The sequence below is a fragment of the Schistocerca piceifrons genome, chromosome 9 (assembly GCF_021461385.2).
Source record: "Schistocerca piceifrons isolate TAMUIC-IGC-003096 chromosome 9, iqSchPice1.1, whole genome shotgun sequence".
NCBI classification, from domain to species: Eukaryota; Metazoa; Arthropoda; class Insecta; order Orthoptera; family Acrididae; genus Schistocerca; species Schistocerca piceifrons.
Window position 1 is genome coordinate 27431540 of NC_060146.1, and position 15658 is coordinate 27447197.

At 37.5% G+C, this 15658-nt stretch overlaps 1 long non-coding RNA gene across 1 annotated transcript in view; it reads left to right on the plus strand.

Annotated features, from left to right (window-relative positions):
• The first annotated feature begins 338 nt into the window (after positions 1–338).
• LOC124717324 overlaps positions 339–15658 on the plus strand; it is a 33489-nt gene continuing 18169 nt past the window's right edge. The window contains exon 1 of the long non-coding RNA XR_007005736.1: positions 339–525. This is a non-coding gene — a long non-coding RNA (uncharacterized LOC124717324). The remainder of the gene's footprint in view (positions 526–15658) is intronic.

Genomic DNA, 15658 nt, shown 5'->3' on the forward strand with positions numbered 1-15658 from the left:
GGTGTTTTTTCGAACATTTAAGCGTTCTGTGGAATCTTAACATGTTAGTACAAGAAACTTGTGTTCTTCTTTGTTATTCGTGGTCTTGTGATATGTACAGTGATGAGTCACTTTGATTTCGTGGCGTTACTGTTTTATAAATCTCTTCAGCTTCGATCAACTTTGGATTTTCTTCGAACAGTCTGCTCGTTATAAAAGTGCTCCTATAAGTATAACGTGCTGTTCGTTTTTATTAAGAAGTATGTTAACTCATTTTAGGTTCTTACGAAAACTACATCTACTTTAAACATGTGTATATGTAATTTGATGTTCTCATCAGAACACTATTCTGCAACGCATGTGTTAGTTAAACTCAACTACGACGTGCATATTAGCTGAAGTGCAGAACTTGTTTTGACCAGTTTCTAAAGCTTACTTCGTCATTTCTTTTCAGAAAATCGATGTGTATAAACTTCTTGATGTTTGGTGAGGTACGAAGGCGGCATCAGGCTTCAGTAACAGGTGCATCTTTGCCGGCCCACTAAGGTACGCCTGTGAATCACAGCTACGTTTCGGACATCTGACTGCTTACTTTCAGTTTTAGTTTCTTTAAATGAAATAATGTTCAAAAGTCATCATATATAGTCAGTTCATGATATCCAGTATTACAAATTCATTCTTTCTGATGGACACACGTCCAGATCGTCCGCTCTCAAAATTCTGCCATCTCTCTGCCCACATCCACCACTGCTGGCGGCTCACCTCCAACTGCCCAACGCTACGCGCTGTTGTAAGCAGGCTGTTTAGGTTTTTATATTGGTAACGCCACGTAGCACTTTGTATGAAAATCACTGGCTGTGCTGTGTGCAGTCTGTGGTTGGTTGGTATTGTTGAAATAGTCGCCATTGTAGTGTTGGTCAGTTGGATGTGAACAACGCGTAGCGCTGCGCACTTGGAGGTGAGCCGCCAGCAGTGGTGGATGTGGGGAGAGAGATGGCGGAGTTTCAAGAGCGGACGATCTGGACGTGTGTCCGCCAGAAAGAGTAAATTTGTAATACTGGATATCATGAACTGATATATATATATATTATGACTTTTGAAGACTATTAAGGTAAATACATTGTTTGTTCTCTATCAAAATCTTTCATTTGCTTAGTATGCCTATCAGTAGTTAGTGCCTTCAGTAGTTTGAATCTCTTATTTAGCTGGCAGTAGTGCCGCTCGCTGTATTGCAGTAGTTCGAGTAACGAAGATTTTAGTGAGGTAAGTGATTTGTGAAAGGTATAGGTTAATGTTGGTCAGGGCCATTCTTTTGTAGGGATTATTGAAAGTCAGATGGCGTTGCGCTAAAAATATTGTGTGTCAGTTTAGTGATGATCAGAATAAGTAAAGACAGAAATGTCTGAGTACATTCAGTTCTGCTCAGCTGTTTAAAAATCAAATAACATAAGATGTTTATCAGCACAATAATTCATTAATTTTTCTAAGGGGACGTTTCACTGTTCACATCCAACTGCCCAACACTACAATAGCAAATATTCCAACAATGCAAATCAGCCACAGACTGCACACATCACAGTCAGTGATTTTCATACAGGGCGCTACGTGGCGTTACCAACACAAAAACCTAAACAGCCCACTTACAAAATGTACAGAAAACAAATAAATAGATGAATAAAAGTCAACTATACTAGCCCCATACGTGATTTTGGCGAGTAGACAAGCACAAAAAACCTAAATTATCTGGCGCACAATGCGAGAATGTAACTGGGCTCTAAATCGTTAATATTACTCTAAACTAGCCCTCTGCCAGCTGCCACATGTTGTACATTGCCTTGTATAGACATATGTCTCTTTCACCATTGACTCTTTCATCATCAACTTACAAAGACTACATCCTGTTTCTGCAGACCGTGCTACAGATACCATTCCAGAATTGTTCGCAGCACTTACTGAACGGTGGACCGTTGACTGTTCAGCTGTCGTGATGCAGCTCGAGATCGCACACTGCGTCCAGCATTCTCAGCCGTGGCAGCACTGACTTCTTCAACAATGTGAGGTGTAATTGGCCGTCGGCCTCTCCCAGAATCGAGTCCCAAACGTCCGGTTAATCCGGACTTCCGAATCATGTTGTTGAACTCCGGTGCGGAGAAAGGTACTCTCCACATTCCTTTAATGCACTGTTGGCGTTGTTTTGATGAAGCACCTGTATGACCCCCGTTGACTGTCTACAACTCCAATGCACTCTGATGCTCGTGTATCAGAGCCGGCGCCTAGGGGCGTTCGTGACACTAACGCTGCTAACAATGCTAATTCTGCCTTGTACAGTCTGAATATCATTCCTGTGAATGTTGGTACCCATACGGTAAGTGGTTTTTCCGCGTACACTGGCTGAAGCTGCGAAAGTTTAATTGTAAACACAGCGTAGTTTTGTCCAGAGCCTGTACGACGACTCTTTTGCACTGACCGCAGCCTGAGTTTACAGCGCACCCTTGTAATGCTCTCCCGCTTACTGAACGAGCCCGTGACAAAACGCGCCGTTCTCCGTTGGAACTTCTCTCTGTCTTCATATAATCCTACTTGTTATTTTTCCGTCTGTTGTGAAAGCATAATCGCTCGCGGTGAAACGTACCCCTTTGAACAATTACAAATGACTGTGCTTATACTGACACACAATATTTTTAGCGCAACGCCATCTGACTATCAAAGATCCCTGCAAAAGAATGGCCCTGAGTAACATTAAAATATACCTTTCACAAATCACTTACCTCACAAAAATCTTCATTACTCGAACTACTGCAATACAGCGAGCGCCACTACTGCCAGCTAAATAAAAGATTCAAACTACGGAAGCCACTAACTACTGATAGGCATAGTTAGCAAATGAAAGATTTTAATAGAGAACAAACAATGTATTTACCTTAATAGTCATAATATATATAGCAGTTCATGACAAATTACAAAACTCCGCCATCTCTCTCCCCACATCCACCACTGCTGGCGGCTCACCTCCAACTGCGCAACGCTACGTGCTGTTCACATCCAGCTGCCGCTGCCCAACACTACAATGGCAGACAACAATGCAAACTAGATACAGACTGCACACAGCACAGCCAGTGATTTTTATACAGAGGTGGCGTTACCAATAAAAAAACCTAAACAGCCTACTTACATAGCCCCCATGCTCCCCACAAAAAATTTTACAAATTGTTTTGGGCAGTGGCCAATAATGATTTGATAAAATTTTTCATAATTACAATAACAAAGATATCAAATGCACCCACTTATAGATACAATGTTGGTCAAAAGCTAAAATTTTCTCACAGTCCATAAAGATAGTCCTGATCATTCATCATAATAGTAATTACAGTTTTTTTTTTTTTTACAAAGTCTCATTAGTAAAAGAAATTGCACACAGAAGTAGTGGATTTCCATGCAGTCTTGAAGAAGTAGTGTTGTCCTTCCGAGGAAAAGACAGTGCTGACTCTTCACATGCAGACAGGTAATGCGCCACAACACAGCAAACCCACAGCAGAGTCAGTCGAAGTTTTGAAGAATATTGGTAGGTAGGTCATCACAGAGTAGACCCCCTGTAGTCCTGGTAGAGATTACGGTATTTGTGGGCCACCAGAGGTGCAGACCCACTGCAGTCCTCGTAGAAATAATGGTATTGGTGGGTCATCAAAGATGCAGACCCACTGTAGTCCTTGCAGAGATGGCCAGCAGCCATCTGTTGTGACTGTGTAGGTGCACAATCACCATTGAAGAGTCTTGCGGATAATATAGCAAGTCCATAACCACCACTTGTGCACTCACAAAGTTTTTGGAATTGTCCTTAGAAGTCTTGCAGACAATATAGCAAGTCCATAAACCACCAATTGTGCACTCATGAACTTTTTTGGAATTGTCCTTAGAACCAGCAATGCTGTTAATCAGTCCCTTGCTGAATTATTAACACACGTCCAGACACTAACAGTCCTCTCTTTCTTCACATATTGTGCATATACTATGACCAACAAAAACGTGTGCAGTGAAATGTAACTTACAAGTTACTTAATTTGATGAACTGGTGTCAATTACAATTTTATAACATAAGAATACAATAACAAAGGTACAAAATACATCATTAAAGAACATAACAATACAGATAACATTTGTAGTAAAACAGGCTTTACAAAAGAATAGAAATAGACATATACATCAGTGTTACACTAATTATGACATGAGTACATACATAAAAGATCAGAATAATTATTGAAACATCGACTTCACACATGAGCATTAAAACAAAACAGAATAAATAATGTCTAAACATCTTTACAAAGAAAATAACATATTATCAGAAAAATTCTACAACATAACTCTTTTTAGCTAAACACATTAAGACTGGAAAAACACAAGTTCACAAGGGTACACAAACACATAGTAGAATAACACAAGAGGAAAGTGCAGGGTTTGTTTTCAGTGTAACATTTGGTACTGCAGTCCAACCCAAAACTTCATTCCATAGATCTTTCGTCTTATTTCAACATTTGTTTCCACCAAAAAAATTCTATCCAAGCATGCTTTCTGTATTTATATGTTCACATATTTCTTACTTCATTATTTATTTTCCATTATCTTACCTCATCATTTATTTCCAAGAAAATCCTACCTATACCTGCTTTCTGTACTTTTTTTCGTATAACTTCTCAATGCATTTCTTCCAATTCATCATAGTTAGTTTCTTATATAGTCTACCCCTCTTAACCTAACTTAAATCTACTGAGCTCAGATGCTAAACTAAGGGACGAGGCAATGCAGCAGCACAAAACAATTAACACAAACAGGAATGACAAAAAATGCAGATTTGCAAAGCAAGCAGCATAAATTACAACTAATATAAGGCAATGAGCAGCAAACAAGAAAAATAAATCAGTAGTAAAACTGGCTTAACAGAGTAATGTATAGTGAAATTTAGTAGCACTATGCCTGGCAGACAATAGCAGAAAATGAAATACCTAAACATGACATAGCTCAAGCAGAAAAACTAGTACACTAAAGATAACAATGCAGATAAGGGAAATGTATAATCACATCTTAATGTCTAAGTAATTAAAGTGGTGCACCACAAAAACTAATTCTACAAAAAATTACGAAGTACTTGAAAAGAAAATTATGTATGTAGTTACTGTTACTAGTCCCTTCTTATTGTTCTTTCCTTTCCAAGAGCTCCTTTTTTGAAGAATGTGGATCACAAAATTATTATTTAATAGATCTGTTGACAGAAAGTGTTCACATTAGCAAATGCATTTAATTTTATTTTATGAAACCAATGCTGCAAGACAGCTGGAAACCAGATATCAAATGAAATAAGCAACTATGTACAAAGTAAAGTATAAAATAATCATTAAGTAGTCATGATGCATTTCATAAGTTAGTAGAAATTCTCTCAATTCTCGTAGATAGACACTTGTCCTAATCAGGTGTGCAGATGTAAGAATGTTTCCAAGTTATGAGCGTGTCGTATTTGCGATGCTTTCTACAAAGGAATGTCAATAGCGAGGTTAATGGTCTCTCTCTTTTTTTCTCCAGGCAGGTGGCACAGCTGGGCATCCACGACACATTGCGTGAAGGTCACTTAACTTTCTTGCCGAAATATTTACGACCAGTGACAGTCTCACCAAAAAAAAAATTTCACAAGTCGAGAATTTGCGTTACAAATGTGTAGAAACAAAATCCTGTAAATATAAGTGTCCAAAAAATTTTCGCCGGCATTGTGATACATTCACGCATTTACACACATTTCGTAACTCTTATAGTACGATTCCTGGTTTCCAACATCCTTTTCATAAATCAGAGTCCCTAACCACTACTCATTATTACTTACCTTAATCATCGACACTTCTTCAATATTTCATCATAACAGATACGTGGCATAATCAAATTCCTCATATAGCATCAGCTTATTGATCATAAACATACCTTAACAGCATAATACACATAGTCGTCGTAATAATAACATCATAACACCTCAGTCAAATCTCAAAATCGTCATAGCTTCCTCCAATAATTTCAAAACCTAAAAAAATTCTCTGCTCATGTCAAAAGTGTCATCTGCCTCAAACACACTTTAAAAATCATGATCCCATACCAAATATATCATTCAAAGCTCTCATAGTATCACAATGGTTCCGAAAAAATATGAACAGTTTACAAAGTACAGACAAAATACAATTTCGTAAGTGTGAAGTTACCCAACTGTGTAATTGCATAAACATGTGTCACTGATGTAGTAAAAAAGTTTGTCTCTCTCAGTTAAATGATCAGATAGCTGTGTAATTATGTGTTAGAGAAACATGGTACCGATGTCTAAAGTTGTGTAAGCAAATACCATATTAGCTAGGGCTCCTTGTGCTTGCCAAACACATGATACACAAACTAAGCGTGTACCCTCCTGAGGATTAATGTAATTATACCCTCAGGTGTTACAGATTACAGCAATGGAAAGAAATGTATCACGGAAAACCTTTGTATCATTGTACTTCAAATATCTTTAAAAATAAATGATTTAAGTGCAAAATTAATCACTCAAATACGTGTCCTGTAGCGCTAAATGTGCGTCTTGCTGTAAGATAGTCTTTGTGGAAGTGCCGTAGTTATTGTCCTCCGAAAGCTAATTTCTGCAGAAGTCAATGTACTTACCTCATGATAAACAAAAGTGAAATGCTTTGCATATAGATATCTTAGTTATTACGCTTATTGCCGTGATGAAGAAAGTACTGTGCTGTAACGTATTGTTGTGCTACGGAAAAGGCAGTCTCATTGTAGCTATACCACAAAAGTTACTACTAAAACATGTTTTACTTTCCAGAATAAAACAGAAAACTGTGCAGATATAAAACAGAAACACTGCAAAAGCAACATTGTAAATTGTCACTCATTAGTAGCGTCGTGATAAAATCGTGTAGCTGTCACATAAACTAACCACTGTGTCATCTGGTATTTCACTGAAAGTACCTTAAATCCAGAATGTATTTTCAAGTAAACGAAAATGTTGCATTAGAATCTCATTAGCAGTGCCAGTATATGTTGTAAGTATGTAAGCCTTATAGTCGTTACGTAATCGTGCAACTAACAAGCAAGAATGTACAAATAACAACACTGTGTCGTCTGTTCACTATAACAATGCTTTCATAATTTCTGTTGAAATAAGTTCTCTTGGTTCTTGACTGGATATTTAACTTCAAACATTGTTGAATATTAGCAGATTCTAAGTCTGACAAAGCATACTAGTAACGTGAAGTGAAAAATTTTATAGCAAAGACTAAGTTATAAAGCAGATTATCTTTCATAAACGGTTTTACATGTGAAATTTGGTGCAATCCTTTAATCTTCCTAGTATGCAGAGGTTCAACTTGAACGGAATTATCATGTGGTATACGTCGGTGAGGAATGCTAAAATTTTTCTCAAGGTTAGCGTCTATGTTATTTTTCTCTGAGCCAGCCGGCGCACGCGGCTGCCTGCGGTGCAAGTCATTGTCTGTTCCTTTGTTGGCGCGTGTCGTTATTGGGATTAGGAGGTCTAACTTCTACAAATTCACCTTGCCCAGAGGGCCCAGCCCTGTTTAAATCCCGCCAGTTCTGATGAAATTCAGGTCTGTCGTTATGATTATATCGTCTGTCGTCATGTCGGTAGTTCCTGTAGTTTCTTTCTTGTCGGTTAAGTGGTGGAGAATTTCTCCCTGAATTATCACTGCATGGTGGACCGTTGCGTCTGAAGGTATTCTGTCTCCCGTGATAATAATAGTTCTGGTTGCCAAATTGTCTGTTTCTATGATTGTCTCTGTCATATTCATTACTACGGAAATGCGATCTTTCTCTGTAACTATTACTCTGCCGGTGGTTGTCATATGGGTGGTGTCTGTTTTGGTCACGATTTACGTTGTAAGAATAGGCTTGTCGTGTCCAGTTATTGCTTCTGTCATCACGGAATTGTGACGGATGTGACCTGTAGTGATTGTTTTCCTGTTTTCGCATCCCGCGACTGTCTGTGTCAATTTCTAATTCTTGTAAGAGTCCTTGAAAAGCTTCAATGTCGTCTTTGCAACGTCCTGCTAAAATAATATGCCGTAAATGTTCAGGTAATTTGATTAAGCAAATGTGGATGAGTTCTGAGGGGCTGTATGGGTTTGAAAGATACTGATTCTTATGAAACATGTCTTCAAAATATTTCATAAGACTGGAAAATTCAGATTGTTCGAAACGTTTCATCATTATGATGCTATGTTTTACTCGGTCTTGTGTAGCTTGAGACCAATACGCTGAGAGGAAGGCATGATAAAATTCTCCTTCACTGTGACAATCGTGAATGACCGATCGCATTCTTACAGCTGGTTCATTCTCCAAGTAGCCACACATAAATTCTAACCTGTGCTCCAGTGACCAGTTGGGAGGAAAACAATGAGAGAATTGATGGAGCCACGCTTGTGGATGAATGTCGTTGGCAGAATTCTTAAACGTTTTGAATTTACATGTAGTAATGAACAGCTTATAGTCAAAATCATCATGTCGGCGAGTCGCAAGTCGGTCATTGTTACGTCGTGTCGGCTGTTCCATCTCAAAATTCGGTGCACATTGCCAATTTCTTTCATAACTTCCGAAATGCCCTGTGTTATTATTTTGCGGCTTTTCCGTATTTCTAAGTCCCTCTTCCCGTGTTGGAGCGCGAGTGTCCTCTGAAATTTGTAATTTTTATATTACTTGTGCCAACTGATCTTGTACTTCCCGGATTTCTCTTTTGTACTGTATATTAATTTGATTCTGATTTTGTTTGAATTTCTTAATTTGTTCATACTCTTCTGTGTCAGTGATGGCTACAGGTCTTGTGTCATTCAGATCATCATCTACCTTTGCAGATAAGTTAGTGAACTGATCCGAAAGTTCGGCTACTTTCTCTGACAGTGTACTTATTTCCTCAGTGTGTTTTTCTGAAAACCTAAACAGCCTACTTACACAGAGCCAGTGATTTTTATACAGAGGTGGCGTTACCAATAAAAAAACCTAAACAGCCTACTTACATAGGCGCCATGCTCCCCACAAAAAATTTTACAAATTGTTTTGGGCAGTGGCCAATAATGATTTGATAAAATTTTGCATAATTATAATAACAAATATATCAAATGCACGCACTTATTGATACAATGTTGGTCAAAAGCTAAAATTTTCTCACAGTCTATAAAGACAGTCCTGATTCATCACAGTAAAATTACAGTGTTTTTCTTTTTTTTCAAAGTCTGAACAGTAAAAGAGAATCCACACAGAAGTAGTGGATTTCCATGCAGTCTTGAAGAAGTAGTGTCCTTCCAATGGAAAGACAGTGTTGACTCTTGACATGCAGACAGGTAATGTGCCACAACAGAGCAAACCCACAACAGAGTCAGTCGAAGTTTTGAATAATATTGGTAGGTAGGTCATCACAGAGCAGACCCATAGTAGTGCTGGTAGAGATTATGGTATTGGTGGGCCACCAGAGGTGCAGACCCACTGCAGTCTCTTGTAGAAATAATGGTATTGGTGGGCCATCAAAGATGCAGACCCACTGTAGTCCTTGTAGAGATGGCCAGCAACCTTCTGTTGCGACTGTGCAGGTGCACAATCACCATCGAAGAGTCTTGTGGAGAATATAGCAAGTCCATAATCCACCACATGTCCACTCACAAAAAAATTTGTTTGAAATGTCCTTAGAACCAGCAATGCTGTTATCCAGTCCCTTGCTGAATTATTAACACACGTGCAAACACTAACAGTCTCTACTTCTCACATATTGTCCATATACTATGACCAACAGAAACGTGTGCAGTGAAATGTAACTTACAAGTTACTTAATTTGATGAACTGGTGTCAATTACAATTTTATAACATGAGAATACAATATCAAAGGTACAAAACACATCATTAAAAACATAATAATACAGATAACATTTGTAGTAATAGGGGCTTTACAAAAGAATAGAAATAAACATATACATCAGTGTTACAGGAATTATGATATAAGTAAATACATAAAAGATCAGAATAACTTTTGAAACATCAACTTCACACATGAGCATTAAAACAGAACAGAATAAATAATGTCTAAACATCTTTACAAAGAAAATAACATAGTATTTGAAAAATTCTACAACATAACAACATCAGCTAGACACATAAAGACAGGAAAAACACAATTACACAAGAGTACACAAACATATAGAGGGATGACACAAAAGGAGAGGACAGGGTTTGTTTTACTGCAGTATTTTGCATGGAGATCTCCCTTTGTTTATCATTATTCCCAAAAGTACTATCTAAGCCTGCTTTCTGTATTCTGTTCACATCCTCTTTCAAAATAGTTTTTCTCCACTGTACACTACTTTTTTTTTGGCCAAACCATTTTCTTATATCTTCTCAATGCATTACTTCCAATTCATCATAGTTAGTTTCTTATATAGTCTACCCCCTCTTAAGCTAACTTAAATCTACTGAGCTCAGATGCTAAACTAAGGGACGAGCCAATGCAGCAGCACAAAACAATTAACACAAACTGCAATGATAAAAAATACAAAAGGCAAAGCAAGCAGCATAAATTACAACTAATATAAGGCAATGAGCAGCAAACAAGAAAAATAAATGCATAGTAAAACTGGCTTAACAGCGTAATACAAAGTCAAATTCAGTAACATTATACCTGGTAAACAGCAGCAGAAAATGAAATACCTAAACATGACATAGCTCAAGCAAAAAAAATAGTACACTAAAGATAACAATGCAGATAAGGGAAATGTATAATCACATCTTAATGTCTAAGTAATTAAAGTGGTGCACCACAAGAAGTTATTCTACCAAAAAAGTTACCAAGTACTTGAAAAGAAAATGATATATGCAGTTACTGTTATTAGTCCCTTCTTATTGTTCTTTCCATTCCAAGAGCTCCTTTTTCGAAGAATGTGGGTCATAAAATAATTATTTAATAGATCTGTTGACAGAAAGTGTTCACATTAGCAAACGCATTTAATTTTATTTTATGAAACCAATGCTGCAAGACAGCTGGAAACCAGATATCAAATGAAATAAGCAACTATGTACAAAGTAAAGCATAAAATAATCATTCAGTAGTCATGAGGCATTTCATAAGTTAGTAGAAATTCTCTCAATTCTCGTAGATAGACACTTGTCCTAATCAGGTGTGCAGATGTAAGAATGTTTCCAAGTTATGAGCATGTCGTATTTGCGATGCTTTCTACAAAGGACTGTCAATAGCGAGGATAATCGCCTCCCTTTTTTTTTCTCAACCTGTACCTCTGAAAGGCACACGCTAATGGCTTTTTTTTTTTTTTCAGGCGACTGTCGCCCAGCTGGGTGCCCACGACGCATTACGTGCAGGTGGTCACTTAACTTTCTTACCGAAATATTTATGACACCAGTTTCCGCTACAGTGAGTCTCATATAAAAATATTTCACAGGTCAAGAATTTGCGTTACAAATCTGTAGAAACAAAATCCTGTAAATATAACAGAGTCCAAAAAATTTTCGTCGGCATTGCAATACATTCACGCTTTTACATACATTTCATAACTCTTAAAGTACGATTCTTGGTTTCCAACATCCTGGTCCACAAATCAGAATCCCTAACCACTACTCATTATTCCGTACCTCATTATACATATACATATTCATCAACACTTCTTCAATATTTCATCATGAGAAATACGTAGCATAATAAACATTCCTCAACAACATAATACACATTGTCGTCGTACTAATATCATAACACCTCAGTCAAATCTCAAAATCGTCGTAGCTTCCTCCAATAATCTCAAAGCCTAACAAAAATTCTCTGCTCATGTCAAAAGTGTCATCTGCCTGAAACGTACTTTAAAAATCGTGATCCCATACCAAATATATCATTCAAAGCTCTCATAATATCACAATGGTTCCGAAAAAATACGAACAGTTTACAAAGTACAGACAAAATACAGTTTCATAAGTGTGAAGTTATCCAACTGTGTAATTGCGTAAACATCTGTCACTGACGTAGTAAAAAGGATGTTTGTTTCTCTGTCAAATAATCAGATAGCTGTGTAATTCTGTGTTAGAGAAATATGGTACCGATGTGTAAAGTTGTATAAGCAAATACCATATTAGCTAGGGCTCCTTGTGCTTGCCAAACACATGGTACACAAAGTAAGCGTGTACCCCCCTGAGGATTAATGTAATTATACGCTCAGGTGTTACAGATTACAGCAGTGGAATGAAATGTATCACGGAAACCTTTGTATCATTGTACTTTAAATATTTTTAAAAATAAATGATTTAAGTGCAAAATTAATCACTCAAATACGTGTCCTGTAGCGCTAAATGTGCGTCTTGTTGCAACATAATCTCTGTGGAAGTGTCGTAGTTATCGTCCTCCGAAAGCTAAGTTCTGCAGAAGCCAATGTACTTACCTCATGATACACCAAATTTCAAGTAAACCAAAATGTTGCATTAAAATCTCATTAGCAGTACTGGTAAATGTTCTAAGTATGTGAGCCATATAGTCGTTACGTAATCGTGCAACTAACAAGCAAGAATGTACACACACAATAACACTGTGACGTCTGTTCACTATAACAGTGCATTCGTAATTTCTGTTTAAAAATGTTCCCTAGGTTCTAGACTGGATATTTAACTTCAAACATTGTTGCATGTTAACAGTTTCTTAAGTCTGACAAAGCATACTAGAAATGTGAAGTGAAAAGCTTTATACCAAAGACTAAGTTAAAAAGCAGATTATCTCTCAATAAATGGTTTTACATGTGAAATGTGGTGCAAACCTTTACTTTTCCTGGTACGCAGAGTTTCAACTTCAACGCAATTATCATGTGGTATACGTCGGATTCTGTATGGTCCATTGTAAACTAGAAAGAATTTGTGACTTAAGTGTTTCTTCTTATGTGACAATGAATGAGCTTTAATGATAACTTTCTGACCAATATACAATTTCTAATTTCTTTGCATTTGCTTTACCGTGTAGTTTTCTCCTTTTGTTTGCTGCAGATTTTATATTTTTAAGAGCCAAATCAATTATGTCTTTGTGTCGAAGTTTACGTGTATTCGGAAAAGGTACAAGCTCTCTGATTCTGTTCGGTGGTTCTTCATTCTTCAGTACAAGAGTAGGTGGTAAAGCAGTGGAATCATGAGGCATTTCATTCAGCACGTTTTGAAATAAGTGTAAATATCTGTCCCAATGCTGATGCTTTCTGTGACAATAAAGTCTGCAAAGCTTATTGATTTCTTTCATAATCCGTTCAGAGGGGTCACAATGTGGTGAGTACAATGAAATAAAAGCAGGTTTGATTTTATGGTTGCGAAGCATGCGTGACTAAACAGCATATCTGAATTGCGGTCCGTTATCTGCAATGACTTTACTAACGTGTCCAACTTCACGTAAGAAATTTTTAACAAAGGCGTTGGATACAGACCGTCCAGTGGCTTTACGTAACAGTGTGAAAGAAACAAATTTTGAAGTAAGTTCAACAGCGACTAGAACGTACGAAAATCCATTAGATGTTCTGACAAGCGGTCCCAAGAGATCAACAGCAGCAAATTCTTTTAATTTAGAAGGAATGATAGGAAACAGCGGAGCACGATGTGAGATAGTAGATGGTTTCGTCTTTTGACAAAGGTTACAAATAGACAAGACTCTTCGAATTCGCTTTTCCATATTGTTAAAATAACAAGTCGTTCGAAGAATATGATAACATTTTCGTGGGCCAAAATGTGCGTAGCTGAAATGAATGTACCAAATGAACTTATTAACAAAATCGTCTGGAATACAAAGTACCCATAGCTTGTCATCAACAGTGCAGCGTTTGAAGAGTATGTTGTTTCTAACCAGGTAATAATGCCGAATCTGAGTGTGTGTCTTTTCATGCCATTTACTTTTGATGTCTTTCCAAATCGGATCTTTATCTTGTTCATGAGCAATGTCCTTTAAAGATGTGGTGATGAAGTTTTCAAAGGCGACTTTCTGAATGTAAAGAATACTGAAATTTTTCTCAAAGTTGCCTTCTGTGTTACTTTTCTCAAGCCCAGCCGGTGCGCGTGACAGCGCGTCCTCAACAATGTTCTCCTTGCCGGGAATGTAGACTATTGTGAAGCGGAATTCTTGCAGAAACAATGCCCAATGTTTTAACCTGTCATGATTTAATTTTGAAGACATAAGAAATTGTAATGCACGATGATCACTGTATACTATTACGTGCTTACCAGAAAGAAAGAAACGGAATTTGCTAAATGCCCAAACGATAGCTAAAGCTTCTAATTCAGTAACGGAATAATTTTTTTCAGATTTTGTTAGCACTCGGCTAGCAAAAGCAATGGTTTTCTGAACAGTAATGTCATTTTCTATGGCTTCTTGAAATAAATGGGCACCAAGACCGACTTTAGAAGAATCCGTGCTAAGGCAGAAATCTTGTGAGAGATCTGGATGAGCTAGTACTGGCGCGTTAAGTAACGCTTCTTTCAAGGAATTGAATTCCAACTGTGATTGTTCGTCCCAGTTCCAAATAGTATTTTTTCCAGTGAGAGAACAAAGTTTTGGTGTAACTAGAATTTTCATATTCGGAAAACGACGGTAAAAATTTACGAGACCTAGAAAACTGCGGACTTGTTTTTTTGTGGATGGAACTGGAATGGCTCTGATTGCTTCTAACTTTTCAGGATCCGGCTGAATGCCTTCAGAAGAAATAATATGTCCCAAAAACCTCACCTTTGACCTACCGAATTCAGACTTTTCCAAGTTAACTGTAATTCCAGAGTCTGCAAAAATACGTAACAGACTGTTGAGGATGCGATTATGTTGTTCCCATGAAGCTTCTGCTATTAGAATATCGTCCACATATAAGGTGGTGTGACGTTTTAAGAACTCAGGTATATGGAATTTAGCCCGCGAATGAATGCTGCTGAAGAAATGTTCAAACCAAAAGGAAGTTTCCGAAACTGATAACAAACGCCGAAACAAAGGAAAGCTGTGTATTTTCTACATTCTGGATGAAGTTCGATCTGATAAAAGCTGGATCTGAGATCAATAGAAGACAACACTTTTACACCATTAAAATTTTGAAGAAGTTCTTCCATCGTCTGCGGCCTGTCTGTTTCAGGAATAATGATAGTATTGATTTGTCTCGAATCTAAGACAAGCCTGATCGATCCATTTTTCTTCTCAACAACATGTAACGGATTGTTGTATGAGCTTACTGCAGGCTCAATAATGCCCTCGTCAAGCATAGATTGTATTTCTGTTCTAACACAGTCCCTATAATGTGCTGGAATTACGTATGGTCTAACACAAAATTTAGTATGCTCACGAACACGAAATTGGTATTGAAATCCCTTGATTGTTTCTGTTTTGTGAGTAAAAACTGTGGAATGTGCTTGTAAAATCTCAAAGAGGTCCTGCCTATCAGTGTCATTACAATTCTCAATTGTTTGAAGTTTATTCTGAATTAACTCATTAGTTTCAAATATGCCGTCGATATCATCCCTGTCAGTACTTGCAGAGTGATTGTTAGGGTCTAGTTCCGTAGAAAATTCCGAACTGTTGTCTAACAGAAGGTAAAACCGATTAATTTCCTCGTCATGGTTTGAGAGCCAATCTTCAAATTTCAAAGCTACT